The sequence below is a fragment of the Neopelma chrysocephalum genome, unplaced genomic scaffold (genome assembly GCF_003984885.1).
Source record: "Neopelma chrysocephalum unplaced genomic scaffold, ASM398488v2 Primary Assembly neopelma1_119, whole genome shotgun sequence".
Classification (NCBI taxonomy): domain Eukaryota; kingdom Metazoa; phylum Chordata; class Aves; order Passeriformes; family Pipridae; genus Neopelma; species Neopelma chrysocephalum.
The window spans coordinates 4186062-4204688 of record NW_020897781.1 but is presented as its reverse complement, the minus strand read 5'-3'; positions in this window follow the sequence as shown (position 1 = coordinate 4204688).

The window sequence follows — 18627 nt, the reverse complement described above, 5'->3', positions numbered from 1 at the left end:
TAAAGATAATAATGAAAATATTCTGTGTGTTTATTGTTCATGTAAACTTGTGTTGGGTATGGATTACACCCATGTGTGCAGTCACCAAAGGTTACATGTGATCAGACCCACAGTTGCTAATGCCAGAGGCTTTGAAGAGATACAGTGATTACTAGGAAGTGAAAATTAGATATAAATCAGCACATTTCTTCCCTGCATCACACATTTGTGTCAATCACACCTTTGAAGACATTATTGGCCAGTGAATGGCTCATAACTGTGTGAGGCTGAGGTTTCCATCAGGAGACAGACCAAGAGGTAAGTGTTGGAGGCAGCAGGTTTACTTGCCTCTGTGGTGATAAATCTGTGGTTTATCAGCCACAGATCACACTGAATATTATCCCAGAATCCCAGAGTATACTGAGTTGGAAGGGACCCACGAAGATCATCGAGTCCGACTCCTGGCCCTGCACAGGCCCATCCCCAAGAGCCACCCCCTGTGCCCCAGAGGATCATCCAAACACTCCTTGAGCTCTGTCGGACTTGGTGCTGTGCCCACTGCCCTGGGGAGCCTGGTCAGTGCCCGACCACCCTCTGGGGGAAGAACCTTTTTCTAATATCCAACCTCAGCCTGCCCTGACACAACTTCAGGCCATTCCCTGGGTCCTGTCCCTGGTCACAGAGAGCAGGATCAGTGCCTGTCCCTCTTCTTCCCCTCACGAAGATGTAGACCATCATGACGTGATCCCCCAAGCAGGTTTGGGCCTCAAAGCTGCTGTTGTCCTGTCTCCACTGGGGCAGAGAGGGAACCATCAGACTCCCAGTCACTGAGGGAGCTTCCAAAGGTTCACACGGAGCTTGATGTGATGTCCCTGTTGGACACACACCCTTTTCCACCGGTGCCTCGCAGCAAACCTGGGCTGAGGGAATGACCTTCAGTCCAGGCAATTGGCCACATCTGTTCCAGAGGCTCCACTGCTCGTGCCTGGTGCCCCCAGAATCGCTGAGCAGCAGCCCCTGCTGAGGGCTGGCCTGTGCCCTCTGTGCAAACACGACCTGGATTATCCACGGCCCCGGCTCGGGCTTTGTTCACTCAGTGGCGCAGGGAGCATGAGAAGCCTCTGGCTTGTTCAGGGTCTGCTTTAAACTAAGTACCTCCATGGCTTGCTGTTCCCTAACTGCTGGTGATGGGCTCTAGTGTTTCAATTACCTGTTCACAGCCAGAGGTCTAATCAGAGACCTGTGAATCCCCATTACCTGTGACCCCTGCTGGGCCCGAGTCAGTGGGAGTCCCAGCAGCACAAATGTTTATCTCCGCACAGTCTTCATCTCTGTCTTTGTTTTGCCTCATTTGTAAAGATCTTACTTAAAAGCAAATGACACACAATCAGTGAAGGGGAAATTAATCACGCTGGAACCAAACTTCTGACACTGAGTTTTAAAGGAAACAAGAGGCACTGATCACAGGCTGGTCCTACGGAGAGGGGATGGCAGCACATCAGTGATAAAGTCTTTTTTTCTCAGACAGAAAGCTTTTCCCTCTCCGCTATTTCCTCTGCTCTGCTGAGCAATGGGATCCCCTGGGATATTTGGGCTGCCACAGAAGGAGTATAAGTTTTAATCAAATCTTTCTGTGCCGGTTTGGGGTCAATTTCTCCACGCTGAAGGATCCATTTATCCTGATTATGGTATCATAAGAAGTCGTTTAAAGGACAAATAAATGACAAGAGATTCTATCAGTGAAGGGGAAACCACATGCTGAGAGGGTTATAATTAGTTCCTTCTCTTGATACCTTAGGTGGTGTTGTATTTCACAATCCTAATAATTAAACACTTAGTAGCAGAGTGTTGGATTCGTGTTTTAAAAGACTCACGGGCCAAGCTGGGGGCTTTTCTGAAGGTTTTCTGAGAGGAAGCAGGGAACAGACATTGTAGCACGTGTGGTGGTGGCAAACTTTCCCAACTGAGTTCAAAGGCCACAGTCACCTTCAAAAAACCTGAAAATAGGCTTTTCCTTTCTTAACATGTGCTGATGCTGCAGACTGAGAAAAATCAGAGATTTATGCCATTCCAGTGTGGTTTTCTATTTTAGCCTGTAATAGCACTTGGATGCAAAACCGGTGATTAGGGAAAATCGAGGGAAGGCACACTCAAAGGACAGGTGAGGAGATGCTGTGCATCTTCCTTGTGCTGTTCCTGCTCTTCACACTCCCATTATTTCCTACTTTGCAAAAGTGATGAGGAGCCCTCACAATGGAAACATCCCGTGTTAACCCTGGTAGTGAAACACAACACCTTGACTTGGGACTGAGCAGGTACTTTCTGGATGCCCAGAAGAACATGATTCACAATGTCTACTGTAATCACTTAATTCTATCCTGAATGCACATTTCTTAGGGACCAGTCATTAGAAGGCACTTGAAAAACATGAATATTCAGTATTTCAGATGCCCACTTTGTTTCGCTTAACACTTGTGGTGGGAATCTACAATTTCCTGTGAGGTGTGAACTGAAACTCAGATTCACCAAACACTTTTTACTCTGAGGAAAAATCTCTAGATTTTCTCTGCTTTGTCTGTGCCACCTGTCCCACCGAGGATGCTGCAGCCAACCCCACTTTGCAAGAAAACTGTTCTATACCATAGAAAATGAAGCAAAATGAGGCTACAGGAGCCAGTGGAGGCCCTTCAGCCTCTTCCATGTACCCTAGACAGGTGTAATTACCCAATGTGAGATTTGGTAATGAATGGAATAGCAAAGCTAAAATGACCAGAAGATCAAACAACATCATCTGCTCTTTGTAGGTTCTTCTACCATTTACATCAGAAATGAAGTGTCACACAGCACAGTTATCTCCAGTAACATATTATGCAACACAGCCAGCATCTGTTCCTTCTTTCTGATCATCCCCAAGAGACTAAAGCCCACTCTTTTGAGAAAACAGGGCTCTCATTAGCAAAATATCAGTATAAAAAAGTATTTTTTTGTAAAACACAACTTCACTAAATATATCAATGTTGTTGGGACCACAATTACAAAGATCCTTTTCCTACAATCTCCTGATTATTCATAATAGCTGAATATGGTACATTATTAATAATTCAGTAGTTTTTGAATTGTTCTAAATTCTATAAAATAAGAAAGAAAATTACTTCAGGGATTCAATTAGCAAATTATTCTAAGGCACTGATAATTATTAATGCTTCTTGATAGAGGCTTTCCTGTGTGAAGACAATTCTGTAATTACCCAGGAGATGGCATAAGTAGACCAGTTATTGACCTGCCAGTACCAAGAAGTAAAACTAAGGAAGGATTACAAATACCCTATTTGAAAACAAACCTACTTACAAAAATGTGTATTTTGATATAATTAGTGGAGAGGAGTTTTCTTTCTCAAGACAAAGCCCTTGCCTCATCAGCATCGTGCAAGGAAAGTACCACTTGCTGAGGAAAAGGGATGTGAGAAGGCCAAGATAAAAATCTTAAGCAGATATTCTGATTTTTTTCCCTTATCTATGTCCACTATATAGAAATCTTTCTTTTTGTCCACTGTTTTTTTCCAATGAAGAGACAGTAGCAATGACTGAGAAGAAATATATCTCTATGTCTGGATCTGTATTGGACTTTGCCAGCTCATTTCATCCTGTTTGCCTTTCCAAAGGGTTTTATTCAAAGAATTCCTTAAAGTGTAGGGCATATGGTAGAACCCATTTCCACCAGCAAGGTGAACTCTTCTGAGCACAGAAAAGGAATTTATCTTTGCAACTGGCCTTCAACATGAGCATTTCAATAGGGAAGTTTCTATTTGAGCATTTTACATATTCTGATATATATTTTCACTCTTCAAACCTACAAATCCCATCGACAGAATTCTCTATTCAAACCTATAAATCCCATAAGCAGAACAGACTCTGTGGTAATGGATACTTCAAAGAAGAAAAAATTTGGGGAGATCTGTTTCCCTCTCTTCATTCAGTGTCTCAAAATGGCCAAATCAAGGCTTAGGGGGACAAAAAACTGTAGTTTTTGATACTATAAAAGTACTTGGGATTAGTATAAATTTCCTAACTTGAAATCTGCTGCCTGTCACACTCAGGTTATTGTCCAGAAGTGAAACCATGGAGAAATGCAATTAAACAAGGAACCCTTCTTTGGCCCTTGGGTCAAATCCTGATTATGCAGATGCTGAAAGACTCTGCATTCCCACTTTATTTTTTTTCCTAGGCATTTGCAAGGTGCCACAGAATGTCAGAGTTGAAGCCTCCCCTTCAGAAAGGCCAAGAGCTGAGCTAGGAGAGTTTTTGCAAATCAGATCTGGGATGCAGGAGTTCACTTGTGGAGGGAGATTTGTAAACAGCTGGCAAGGCAAGCACCACATTTCTAAGTTCTGAATTAATTCCAAGGAAGTGATAAAGGAAAAATGTCTGAGATTAGGGGACATGAGCATATTAATATAAAAGTAGAAAAAACATTAAACTTACCTATTTCAGAACTGGAGATGATCACTTCACCATCCTTCCTGATGTCCATCAAACATCAATGAATCTCATCTGTGTACTGTATGGGCATCTTTTAGTCCTTGATAGAGCCTGAAAGGAGAAATTTTAGTCCTTAGTTAGGGCTTCAAGGTGCTCCCACAAGAAAAGTATTAACAGTTAGACACAGAACTGCTACTTGTGTTTGGAATTTTTTTTCATCTTGTTTTTTCAGGGTATCTGTGGAAGGGTATTTTTTATCCTGTAATATTTGCCTCCTACCCAGAATAGCTTCCACACAGCCAGAGATGGGAATCTCACATTTAAAAAAATCCATGTTTTTTGTTTTCAAACATTTTGTTTAAGAAACATCAGCTGTACCCAGCACTATCATAAACCCACAAAAACTCAGTCCAGTTCAGCTTGTCATGTTGCCAAAAATTCTGCTTAGATAATACAAACACCATCAACCTATTTAATTGAATTGCATTTAGAAGGGATATGGAAAAGACCACAAGATGATTGTGGAAGCTGCACCAACAAATCTTCTGAAGAACATGATACAGAATTTTATATGTAAAATATTATAAACATATTACAAAGCACCAGCACTCACAGTTGCTCCTAGCAAAGAGACAACATAAAGAAATGGCTTTTAGTGTAGAAGCTGGAGTGTATCCTGGATCCTGAAAAGCTGCTGACACAGGCTGTAAGTGATGGAAAACCAACAGAACCTGTCATCTCCATGTCAGAGCACTGACAGTATAAAAGGGTTTTTCATTTAGAAATTCATTTGAAAGCAGCAGTGACAAGTGAATTCCTATTTCCATCTACAGTGGAAAGAATTTCCCACTCCGATGGCTGATTCTTCTTTTTGTTATTTTAGAGAAAATCAGGGATGATTTTGGCAAAGCTGGTGTGATCAAATGGAGCAAATGGAGGGGATGGGACCTTACACTTTTCTTGCTCAGAGCATTCACGACTGTGAGCAGGACATTCTGTTTTCAGATGCCAGCAGGACACAGTAGGAACCAGGTCTTGTTGAGGAGAGTATGTTTTGAAAAGTATTTATTTATAGGAGACAAACACATGGAGTTTGGAAGAAACAAGCTCAACTTTCCCAATGACGCCAGAAGATGAGAAAGTCTGGACTGTAGAATATGGGCAGCTTATTCAGATATGCTCAGAAATCACAGTATAAAGGATTATCTCTTCAAATCCAAACGGGAATAAACAAGAATCAAGGATTCTGGAGGGACTAAACACTAAAGCTAAAGAGGCCTAATGTTGTTTGTTAGCAGAGAACTGTCCTGGGCAGAGTGTGAGGCAAACACGGACATCCCTGCACCAGGGAGGGGCTGTGTCTCCAGAGCAACTCATGCATGGAAGAGGACTCAAACTGCAAAATCCCTCTCCAGACACAGCAGTGTCTCTTCCCAAGAAAATCAGGACCTCAGGTGGAGGAGACAGTTCATGTTTACATCTTGGTCCAGGTGAACAGGAAAAGGTAAGGGGGGTACACATCCATCACAGCAGCTGGGAAGCACTGCCAAGGTCAATAATTAAGAAATTATTTCAGTTTTCTTGCTTGAAGATCCAGGTGGCTCCAAAGCAGAGCCAGAGAGCAAATATCACCACAGTGTGATGGATAATGGGGAAGGTTTGGCTCAAGACTGAACTGAAAACCCAAGGTAATACTGCTGTGTACACCCAGTCATGGCACTCAAAATAAAGTATCCTCAGCGGGAGGGGAAAATCAGGAATGCTGATCCATAACTCTGAAAATCCTGCTTGAGGGGATTCCTCTGTGACCCTGGGCAAGATACTTGCAGTCAGATTTTAATAAACTATTCAGCATCTACCTCCATTGGAATTAGTGAAAATTAAATGCCATAAATCTGTCTACTACATCTCTCCAGCTGTGAAGTGGGAACAGTCCTATCTGTCTCAAAGAAATACTTCCAAAGATTATGAAATGTTTCCACAGGACAGTAATAGGATGTGTGTACTTATCCCAAACAAAAATATGAAGTTTCCTCAGCTGATGCTTTGCTGATGTGCTGAATAAATATTGTCTTTAAATTTTTTTCTATATTCAGGTTTATGAGCCAAATGAAAGCCAGGCATGGATGATATTTCTAATGTGCTGAATAAATATTCATCAGGGTATTCATCAGGATATGCATTTTTTAAGCTGAAGACCCAATATTATTTATAGTCTGTGCTTTCATGTAGAGAAGCCAGTTACATGAGAAATGAGGAGGAAAAGTGACACCCTGCCATGAGGTTGCTGGAGATTTGCTAACAAGACCATAATGAGAGTAAAACAATCCTGTGCTTGACTGGAATGGGGAGTTCAACACCTCTGAAAGATTGAGATTCATTTCAGCATCTTGAACTTCCATGGTTAACTTTAGGCACTCAAATAGTTTGTGCAAGATTCTTGGCAAACATCAGAGTGAGACGTTCACAGAAACAGGTGGAAAACCCAAACACACACATCTACTGATTTAAAATCCCAACATCTTTCAAGGTAGGTGGTTTTTAACACGGCAGAGGAACATCATTATTGGGAATTTTGTTTTAATGCTCAAAATGCAGACTATATTCTCTATCATTTCTGGATTAGCAAAGAAGGGGTGGAAGGTGTGTTTGAACAGAAGTTTAAGAGTTTTCTCTGCTTCAAACCCTATAATCACCAAGTGGCAACTCACAACAAAAGGAATAGCAGAGCTCCCACTTTTCCTTTTCAGCTGTTGTTTGGTTCATGGCAAATTGTTACAACCATACTCTGGGAATGAAATGTCCAGTCCCTTACTTAGATTGGAGTGCTTAGAAAGCCCTCAGAAAATGTGCTTCCAGGCTAAGATTTCAGTTTATCAGAAAGGCTGAAACAAAGCCAGTAGCAACAGTGTCTCTCCTTCCCCCAGGACGATTCAGGGACTGCTCTTAGAGTCTCTGCTACTGTACACATTCCATCATTATGGCCTCTAAAAATGAAAAATAGGTCGAGAAATTGCAAGGTGAATGAGTTAATACATAAACCATTATCATATTCAAGCACTATACAACTGACTATCTTCTATTTAATTACGAGGCAGTGGAGTCAGTGCAGTGTGGTGACATTAATCATTACAATCCTGAAATTTTGTTACCATGGTGTGCTTTTAAAGAGGAAACTATTTTAAGATATAAATTAACTTTGCCTCAGAATTTCCCTCCCTACACCCTCAGACAAGCAGTAATCACTGTTTGTAGCATTGTGTCAAAGGGATGTGCTGAGCTGCCAGAGCAACTCAAAGACATTAAATATTCCTATCAGAGCCACCTCCAGCCTTATTTTGGCCCCATTGCAAAGGCATCCTATTTCCCTGCTGTCTCTTTGCACTTTTTAAGAGACATTTTGGTAATCAAGGAATGCTATGCAATGACAGCTATGAACTTTAATATCCTCTATCTGACATGAAGAACCACAAAGCAGGCATTTGTTCCCTCCCCATGGGCAGCCCAGCTCTCAGGACAGCAGGATGTGTCTCTAAGCCCTGTTTGCTCCGTTCTCCAGACCCCACACCAAGTGTAGCTCCCTTGCAGGGGGAGCTATATGCAGATATTGTTGTGCACATGTAGATATTTATCAGAATTTACTCCTGCAAAATCTACCTGTAAAGATCACAGGACAAACTGGATCTTTACCCACCACTGCAGATCCATCTCCATCACACCTCACTCGTGGGTTTATGTCCTAAGATGTAATTTAGACTCTGGCAGCTGGACAGCAGCACTGAGATGATGGACTGGGGTGTTTTCTGGAATCAGATCAATTCCTGGGGAAAGGGAGCTGGGAATAAAGCCCTGGAGATGCTGAGGAAGCATTTCTGGCCTGGGTTGAAGGTCTGCTGAATAGATGTGGTCAGGAAGCAGACAAGAGTGAAAAGGTTTTTGGGGTGTGAGAAGATGGAGCATTGTCTTTTACATAATTGTCTTTTAGATATTGTTTTTTAGGCAGGAACTTGTGACTCTAAACCTGCAGTAGAGTCAGCATTCCCACATGCACAGAGCTGAATTTTCCATTGAGTTAAATTGGGTTAGTTATCCTGATTGTGACCACAAAATAGTCCCTGGAAGACAGACTAGATTATTGTTATGCCTATGAAGCAAATATTCTGTTATTGTAAAGGGCAACCATTTTGTGCTTTCTGAACTGAAAGACTATTGTCAATAAGTTACAGTTGGAATTCAGACTGGAGCCTGAGGGACCCAGACACTCAAATGCCATTGAACTTCATAAACAGCTGAGTGCTTACATCCTTTAGGCTCCTAAATCCTTCCCTTAAATTACAAATCTGGTCTATAAACACAAAAATCTAACAGTTTGGAAGAAAGGTTTGCAATAAAGTATGGATTCATCCCAAATCCTTCATTCATGAGGTGCTGATCAATATGCATTAAGTATCCATAGTCCTAGTGTGTTAGCTCATCACTTGTAAAATCTTTTGACCTTGAACTGTTTTTCCTTTTTAATTTCACGTGTTTCATTTTTTGTTGGGAACTGTCTGGATGGAAGCTCTCTGAAGTAAGAAAAATCATATTATTAATTCTATGGTCACTGGCTCAGACTCTAAGCAAGGCAGGCAAACCTGTATCTTTTTGCTTACAGGCAAATCCCTCTTGTAGAACAGCTGCAAAGTTTCCTGTGCAGTCACTTGAAGTGCATTTCCAGGCTCTAATCTCCTGCTGGAGTGAAATTCAAAGGACAATGGACCGACTAGAATTCCTTTCTTGAACTGGGTTTGATTTTAGTCAAACTTCAGCATTTCTGGCTTCTGATTGCAATCCCTTTGTCCTGCCCCACCCATCAGAGAGGTCATGCCTGTCTTCTTATGGCACGGAGATGCCTTTTTGCTGGGAAAAAGGAACTTCATGCAGAACACTGTGCATTTGCATAACCTCTTTGGTAAGAGTTTGTCAAGGAACCCTCTCACTGTTATTTCTGTATTGTTCTCTGTCTCCCTGAGAGCACAGTGCTGTTTCCAAGGATGCAAAATGATAGCTCTGTCTGGCATATTACAGAATATTAAATGCATTAATAAATCCAGCTTCTCCTGTGTTCTTCTAGTATTTGTCTTCTCACAGTCACTTAAGGGTTTGTTGCACCCACACAAAGCACGTTTTCTGGGAATTACTCATGAAGTTTCTCTTGGTAAGGTAATTTCGAGAGGTGCCTTAATAAACCCTTTTTCTTGCTTTGAATTGCTGAGATGACTATCAGAAATGTAAACAGGTTTTATTTGGTAAATATCAATGCTATCAACTGCTTCACTATCTGTATTTTCTGTTCTTAATCAAGGTTTGACCACAGCCTACCTATGGAGCCTTCAGCAAAAAAAAAATGAGGGCCTTTTAGATTCCCTGAACCTCTAATTATTCAAAGACTTGCATGACCATGTAGCTGATGGAAGAACCACTACTTAACCAAATTTCCATACACTTGCATAGAAATTTCAGTCTATTTGCCATCTATCCTCTGAGAAGTTTTACAGATTTTAGGTCAGAACTAAGACACTGGTTCTGGTGCAGCAGCACTTTTTTGTGTTGCTGCAGAGGATTCTCTTTGTTCAGGTGTATCCAGGTTGAGCTGTGAATTCCTGGCAGCTCCCAGGTAGTGGAGGCACAGCAGGTGGCAGAGCTGGAGCAGAGAAAAGAAGGCAGCCCCTCTCTCCACATGCAGAATTCCCCCCTCAGAGGAGGGGATCACTAACTGTGCATCAATTTAATCGGTGTCCTGTCAGCCTGTGCACTCACCCCTCTGATCTGCATCCATAGACACATACCTGACACATCTATCTCAGGGTTTACAAACTGGGCATCAGGAAAAGAGGACTCAGGATGTCTGAGTGCAGCCCTGGCTGTGCTGGGATCAGGGATCATCGTTCCTGGGACACTTATTAAACGCGTGGGCTATTGACATGTTATTGTTCAAACACCAGAGCCATTCTCTGTTATGTCTCCTCTGTCACAGATATTTGCAATAAATGTAGACAACCCCAGAATATAAAAGAATGTATTTCTTCAATCCAAAGTGTCAATGAGCAACTCCTACTCACCAACACACTGTTGCAAACCTGTTGTACAGACAACATTTACAGTGTCTAAGTCACTTCCCAGTTTGAACCAGTCTAGATTTAAGATACAAGTGTCCCTGTGTCTTTGTAATCTTTGCCTGACAACTCACAGAACTGTTGGAAAATCCAGTACCAAACTCCAGTTTCTCACACCTAGCTTGACTTTTCAGGAACCTCATGGAAGAAATAAATTGTATTTTGTTTGATAGATTAACTGATAAATCTGGTATGAAAGGGGGTACACACAGTTATTTTTTCAATGGCATGACAGAAACTGATTTTATAAATGTTCCATACAAGGCTGGTCAGAATGAGAGTGGGTACTGACATTGAAAACATAATATCAATAAAAATAAAGATTAAATCACCAGGCATGGTTTGATTTAGAAGTAATGCGTATGAAAATAATATGAGGGTTTTTTTCAGAATGTCTCACTGAAAATGGGGATTTGCAAAGGATTCAGAGGAAAGGTGGACCAAGGGTACAATGTGGAGAATGGGAAGCTGCAGCCTGGCTGTCACACAGCACGTCTGTTCTCCACAGGCACTTGGGATCATCATTTTCTGACACACAAAAAAAAGCCAGAAACCCAAACAGTTGCACTGTTAGGTAGGGAAACAAATCCCATTTGGAAAATATATGGTTCTGATGTTTTATACAAACCTGATTATACTGTCTGATATTATTGATGTTGACAGCAACCGTAAAGTGAATTTGGAGAGATTAAGTGTATAGGGGTCTTGTCTGTAATTTTTAATAATCCTCTTCTCTTAGATCCTGAAGAAAAGGAACATTATTGTTGTGGATGTATTAATGGAATCTGCCTGTCAAAATAATGAAATTGAAAAAGCTTTTATTGGGTATGTATATCATGGAAATGTTAGCATTATACATGTCCCTTGTGCCAAATGTATTACCACAGCAGTAAGTGGAGAAGCATCAACAGGAACACAGTATATAATGATGCTTAAAAATCCCTCCTATATTGACATTGCTATAAATCTAAGCTGGTCTATGAGCCACATTACACCAAATAATTTGCAACACTTTCGATTGGCATTTAACACTTATTTTCTTTGTTTAAAGTTTTGTATTAATAGGAAATTATTGATAGGTCTGGAATGCAAATCCAAAGCCTTTGATGTCAAGTGCAGCATTACAGAACCATTTCCTCTTCTTAGAAAACTTGATCATATGAAATATTAGACATCCTGCATCTTTTCTTCATGAGGCTCAGGTTTTCCATGAATAATTGGCAAACCAGGTACAAGACAAACACAAGATGAAATCCAATCAAATAATTGCTAAGTACTGTAGTCAGAAAAGTATATAATGTATCATAATGCAGGTTTGTGGGAGTTATAGTGGACCATAAACTCTGTAGCAGTCAATAAGGCCATGTTATTACAGAAAAATATAAAATAATTGCAATCTTGTTAAAATACAGGTAGTATTTGCTTCAGCTGAAGTAAATTGTCTCTGGATCTGAAATTCGTGCTTTGGGAAAGCTGTTGATAAAATGAAGAGAAGTCAGAGGAGAGGGACTAAAATGGCAGCAGAGGGAACCAAAAAACCTTGACTGCTTTGTTGAAGTAAAGAGAACACCGAGGGAGAGATGAGGACAACAAGATTTTTCAAATACGTTGCACTGAATTGTTCCCCCTGTCTATGGAGAGACAAGTGCATCATTTCACCTTCATTAAGAGACAATGGAAAGGGTCATTTTTCTAATGTTAGTGTGGAAACAAATTGCCTGTAAAAATGGTCAAAATACACCTGAACATCAGGAGAGGAGAATGGACTAGATAACAGTCACACACCTGTAACCTGCAAGGCCACTGCAGGCTTAAAGGAATGTGGAATCCCAGAGCAAAGAGGACTTTTGATATCCTTTAATGCAAAGATTTTTTTCATGGGTAGAGGACTTGATACTGCTATAACTATAACATTATATACTGTAACACAGTTTAACATATATTACAATGTACTATAACACAGGTTAAATGACTGTTGGGAATCAGAATTTTTTATTAGGATGAGAAACTGGCAATGGGGATTAGTTTTTTTAACTTTTTGAATTTTTTTTGAAGCAATGACTCAACTCTTTCCTGTGGTTTTAGTATGCACACACATAAACTGGATCATATATCTGCAGGAAATTTGCATGCCTGAGGATGAAGGATTTCATGTCAGTGTTAAACAGTGTGTGATGTACGACACCACCACCCCAGCTCCAGAATTTATGTTCTGGTTAGAGGAGTCTATGAGCAGGAAACTCTAAACAGTGCAGGAAGAAATGAACGTGTCAGCCCTTAAATATCAGGTTAGGGAGTCAAAGTCAGTCTTGGTGAGGTAGGAGACACTTTTTTTTTTTTCATTTGAAACTTGTGAGAAAATGAAATTCAAAGTTCTGCTGCAGCTGTGAATTGACAAGTTAAAGAGCACCGTGGAGCTGCAGCACGTGGGGCTGGAGAGAGAGGATGGGAGGCTGCTGGAATGAGAACCGGTGTGAAGCACTTACTAATGTCTCCAGGTGGGCTTGTTCAGAGACACTTTTATTTTTCTTCCCTCACAAGAATGATTAATTTCTGCCTCTTCAATGTGAAAAGCTGCTGCTCCTGTGTTGTAGTGACACGATGGCAAAGTTCAGGACTGCAAGGTCTGTGGGCCGGACTGGCAGCGTTTCCTCCTGGTCCGTAACACCCTCCTGCTGACCTGAGGAGCTGTGGAAGGCAGTGCATGGGAATGTGCCTGGCTGCCTGGTTTCCCGGTAGGAGAGGATGGACAGCCAAGTCCTGAAGCTTTCCATTCAATCAGAGAACATCCCTGCCTCTGGCAACAGGGAGGAACTACAGCTGGTACCAAAGAGGGAGCTCAGATGTCACTTTGCCGTCCGTGTACACGTACAGTGATTTGTTCTTGTATATCTGAATATTTCAGCAGTGCCTAAAATACTTGAAAGGGTTATTCTGCCTCAGCCTCACTTCAGCTGCTGGCAACCATTAGAGTGTTTGTCTCCCCTTTGTTGAACTGGCATTGCTGGGAGCGTCACCACTGGCACGGCAGTGAGTGACAGGAGATGCTGCACGGAGAGGCACTAATTGGGTGGAACAGGAGCAGCAGCCCACGGCTCCTGGGCAGCTCCAGGAAAGGGAAGGGACTTGTAAAGCGACCTGGCCTCCCTGCTGTGGGGAAAGGGCAAGGCATGAGGGCTCAACGAGAGCGCAAGGACATGCCTGTGTGAATTCGTGACCCTGAGCGGCAGCACAAGGTCGTGTTCTCGAGTCAGCTCTTTGCTGTGGAAGGAAATTATGTGAGTGACTATTCTTTTTGGATTAAAAAATGAGAATTACTGTGGTGTCTACAAGCATGAGAGACTTATTTGCGTGCCCTGTCATCTGGAACGTTACCTTCCTTTCCATCCTGGGTGCTGTCACATTTTTCATACCATGCCTCAGTTCTTACTAGAAACCTTCTGATGGACCTCTTCTTTCTTTCTTTATCCCAGCATGGACTCCATTTTACCTTCCTCTTGGGAAGACACTATTCAGATCTCTCTGGCAATTACAGCAGATGCTTAAAAGCAGCCAAAAAGGTACCTCTTAAATTCAGTTGTTTCAATTGAAGAATCGTCTCTTCATTGCCATGACAAATACGAATGCACAGAAACAAAGTAAAATAATACCACCAGGCTTTAAAAACCTTTGCACCAGCTCATTTTAAACACAAATATCAATGCTGGGCTTAATCCCTGTTATTCTCTCTGAGTTCTTTACAGAGACACGGGCAGGTAGGTCGCCCTCACTGTGGGAAGAGAGGGATGTAGGAGAAACATTGTCATTCCCCGTGCTCCCAACATGATTTCCTTCTGTGTGGACAAGCTTTCCTTCCACATTACCACCATAATTTCTTTATTCACTTCAGATGGTGAATGTTTTGCAGCAGATATTGCATCTTGGTATTTGCTAACAAGGTAGCAGGACAGATGGCACACCCAAAGCATACCACCAGACATATGTTTTTATGTAAGTACTTGAAGGTTTTCAGTACACAGCAATGTATATTTGTGTCAGCAAGACCTATATTTTAATGTTGGTCAGCTGATGATCTGGCACAGCATCCATATTAATTCATGAGAACAAAATTTCTACATTCCAAATATCTACCTAATTTATAAAGGATTAAATTAAAATTAGCTCTGCTACTCAGTTACAGGAGGTTGATGAGGTGTTTGAGGTCTTGTGTTAATATTCAGAGCCATGAGACACGACTTGAAGAATGAAAAATTCCTGTAAATAGTTGGTGTATAAATGAAAGAAGATATTCAGCCTTGCCAGGTTTCAAATGCCTCATGGCTGCTGAAAACCATGCAGGGCAGAAATTCTGTAGAATGCATTTGTGGCTGAGGATAAGATGGTAAGAGAAGGAAAAAAATAAAACAGAACCAAACCACAACATGCTTTTGGTTGGGGAAAAGATCAAAGGCAGTTGGAGTGCTCCTGCAGGACAAGGAATGACTGACAGTGGGGTTTTCTTCACTGATTCTTGAGAACTAAACTAATGCCTTGCAAAACAGCCTCGATGATCTCCAGGCTCTTGGTGGTTCACAAGTGGGAGGTATTACAAACACTGTCTGGAGTCACTGGGTTCTCACAAAGCACGAATCCAGGCTGGTTTTAGGTACCTGTCTTCCAAGCAGGAAATGGAAACATCTGTGAAAATTTCTACTAACTTTTCTGACATCTTCTGAAACATTTGACCAAGAAGGCTTGCAGTCAAAGTGGCAAAATTAATTCATCTTATATTTTCTATATGCCTGCTTCATCCTGCTATTGAAATACACAGTTTAAAACCACAAATGGTTAATAAGAAATAGATTTTTAATTCTTCTTTATCAGTGCCTTGTTTGTGGTTATTAGACAATATTTTCAAGGAAATGTGAGATCTGGGAACTATAATTTTTTTTCAGCTCCTGGATGAAATAGAGACACTCTGCAACAGGGATGCAATGCATGAATACAAAAACTGTTTTAAATTATAAAACAAAAGCTGGCCAAGCAACCAAGCCTCCTTTTCATCTTCTTGTCAGTCCAGCTCAAGATGTAAATACCCTGAGTGAGTAATACATCCTCAGAGTGACAGCACTGGGCCATCACTCACTTGGAAAAGCCACACAAGCTGCAGCTCTGAGGGGCTGTGAGAGGAGATGGAAGCACTGCAGTTCAGCTGGAGAAAAAGCAGCGAAAAGTCAACTCAAGTACAGAGGTCCTTAGTGCAATGTGTTATATGATTCAGTAGGAGATAGGAAATAGTATTTTTTTTTAATAGTATTTATTGTAAAGACACACTGGAAGACCTGATGAACTTATCCAGAGCCATGGGCCGCCATTAGGACCTATCTGATCACAGCAAACAGCACTGAGCTCTGCCTGGTGCTGAAGGAACCTCTTTTCGTGGTGTTGGAAGTGTTTTCAAGCTGGTCTGTGTTAGAAAGATGTGCCCCAAGGTCTCAGTGTAACAGAAGTGCCGGGCTCTGCTGGGTGGGTTGTGCTGCCCTTCGCAAACATCAAGGAAGATTCTCCTTTAATGACTGACACTTATAAAAGGCAGTCAGGCCTAAAGGAATCCCTCCAAACAGACAAGAGCTGGGATTGTTCTGCAGGATCAGGCTCTAGTTGCCCAAAAACATCAGCAAAAACCTCTCCAGGCTCCGATGAACCAGCTGATATCAGAAGCGTCAAAGGAATTCGCAGCCACACGGATTTCTTGTACACAGCCTTGGCCTCTTGGGTATTTTGCTGTTTTTCCGTCTCTGAAAGGAGCATTATCACTCTTCTGACTTTCTCAGAAGTACCTGAACAGCCACCTACAAACCTGTGAGGCCTCTGATAACGTCCATTCCTTCTGCACAGCTCTGGCATAGCCCCTGTCTCTCCCACTTTTGGGGTTTATAACCCCTCCTTGCTGCTCCACGGGCTGCTCTCCCCGTGCTCCTTTGCCAGCCTCGTGCTCCCATTTGTCTTGCACATTTTGGGCTCCTCACCAGAGCAGACTAAGCAGCACAGCTGCCTCTCCAGAAATCAGATTGATGCACATGATTACATGGACTGTTAACTTTGGTTTAAAAAAATTATTTACCTGCCAACACTCACAGACACCTTCACAAACCACTTGCTGATGACACTTCTGTTCACCTTGGAAAGGACATGGAATGAGGAACACGCTGTGACATTCTTAATAGATTGCCTGGGATTTGCTGCAGCTCGTGCTGTCTGACTCATGTCAGGTCTAAGAAATACAACTTCTCTAAGAGACCAGAAAGATTTACTAAGGAAATAATGTCTATATGTGTATTATTAAAGACATTACGTATCTCAATTTTATAGTGCTGCTCTCAATTCCATGGACAAAATACAAACATTTTAAAGAAGGTAGAAAAATATCTGCTCTGTAGTACAAAACCACTTATGACTCAATTTTTCCACATTTTGTACATTAGTTTAAAAAGGACAGTTTTGGTAACCAATGGGAAGCTGCATGTTATTATTTTATTCTGCTCTGTCAGTGCACACTTGTATAAGTGGATAAAAACTCAGAAAATTCATCAAAAAGCAAAGTTGAAAATGAAAATGATCCATTTTCATTAAAGAAAGTGTCCAGAAGTGTTCAAAATATTGAATTACTCTTAACCAAGGTAATTCTGCCTGGCTTTGGTGGTGTTTCCTGACTGGGAGCACACATCTGATTCCTTCCCTATGCTCCCCAAACCTCCTGCCCAGTCTGCCTATCCCAAGTGTTACATATTCCATGAGGAGGCAAAAAACAATGAGCTTTAAATAACAAACTTCAGCTTCTCATTTTGTGACCATATGAACAATATTCTCAAGATTCTGAAACTGTGAAGACTAGAATAGATTTATTTTTTTTTGGTGGAAACTGATAAACTCCAAATTCACTTGACTCACACAGAACTTGACTCATGTTCACTTGACTCACTTGACACTGTAAAACCCCCAGAAACAAAATGAGGAGTCTCAGTCTTAGTGAGAGTTGCTAACCCTGGCTATTCTTTTAAATGGAAGTAATTACTCACATTGTACTTATTTTGCATAATAAATAAATACATGTAAAATAATAAATGTTCTGTAAGGCAGTGGAAGGGAACACAGCACTGGCAACCTCACAAACTTTGTTCTAACAAGTAACTTAGAAGCTCAAAGTTACTGGACATTAAAAGGGGAGCTTTTGCAGAGAACAGTTCCTACAAAGCAGGAGTCAAACATTCTAAAAAGCTGGAATTGATGCTTTCCAAATGCACTCCATTTTATCACTATTTTATTTGATCTTGTAAGGTACAGTTCTATTTATGGAAACTCACTGATATTCTAAAAATGTGATGTGCTCATGAGCTCTCTCAGATAAAATGTGCCATGTTGGAAGATAATTGTCTGGGATCTCTCCAAGAGAAAACAAACAAACAATTGTTTTGCCTTTTGAAAACACCGTTTCTTTGTCACAGAGAGATTGAACTCTGTGGATCTTTTTAATCCCCACGAAGAATTTTGCAAATATTTGCAAGATGTCAAAAATAATTAGACAAAAGCAGTTCCCCCATCTCTGGTATAAATAGTACATACATTGTAGAGATCAAAGGACTTCAGTTTCTCTCTTGTAAATGTAAAAAAAAAAACAGGTTTCTTTGAAGAAAAAAAATAGGAAACAATGGTTAAGAAAAAAGAATGCAACACATTCATCTATTAGAGTAACTGCTACTATTAAAACTGTGTCAGAAATAGGCCTGGATTAAAGGCAGCTGATCTCAAACCTAATGAAGAGCTGGACTCCTGCGGTGCTGCTGTGCACTGAGAGCTGCTGATGCTGAGGAAATACTCAGAATCACTCCAGATTTGTCCACTGGTTCATTTATCACAAAACCCAACCAACAACCAAAACTCCCAAAAGATCAAACAACCTCTAAGAAAAACCTGATATGAAGGGAAAAAGTATGAACAAACTCTCTGTCTCTGTTAGGGCACACTGGCTACTCACA